We start from the raw sequence: 545 nt of genomic DNA on the forward strand, positions 1-545 counted from the left end.
AGACTTTTTGATAACTTTTACCCCTCCTCCCCCAACTCTTCCCATTCACTCCTTTTCTATCCACCTAACTTTGTATCTTTTCAAAAAGCCCCTCAAGACCAGTTTATGCTGCTCCAATGGTTTTGGATCTGAGGTCTTCCACTGTACTCTGCTCAACTTACCTGTGGCTCCAATCTTAAAGAAAACTATCCTTTCTCCCAGCAGCTAATTGCCAATAGCTCCAAGTAGGCTGTGGTTAACATTCCACATGTTTTGGAGTGCATAATATTTGGAGTACTTGTGAAAATGCCCATCCTTGGAACCCCCATCCCCTTTTCTGAGAGCTAGAGCTAGACTGGCATTGAAATGTTGCAGTGGGAATACGAGAAGAAGCTAATGGAGCAGATGGGTTTGTTCTAGTTCTCTTTGACCTGGCAGTTAGCTTGTATTTTCACATCAAGATTAGTATTCTCCCTGATTTGTGCAGTATAGCCAAGCTTTTATGGAAGGAATTTTAGACAAAAGACATATCAGACAATTTGGTAGAAGTCACGAAAGCCACTTAC

At 41.8% G+C, this 545-nt stretch overlaps 1 long non-coding RNA gene across 22 annotated transcripts in view; it reads right to left on the reverse strand.

The window, feature by feature from the left end:
* LOC103690870 (uncharacterized) overlaps window positions 1-545 on the reverse strand; it is a 64,606-nt gene that overhangs the window by 6,620 nt on the left and 57,441 nt on the right. The window lies entirely within an intron of this gene.

This window comes from Rattus norvegicus, chromosome X (genome assembly GCF_036323735.1).
Source record: "Rattus norvegicus strain BN/NHsdMcwi chromosome X, GRCr8, whole genome shotgun sequence".
Classification (NCBI taxonomy): Eukaryota; Metazoa; Chordata; class Mammalia; order Rodentia; family Muridae; genus Rattus; species Rattus norvegicus.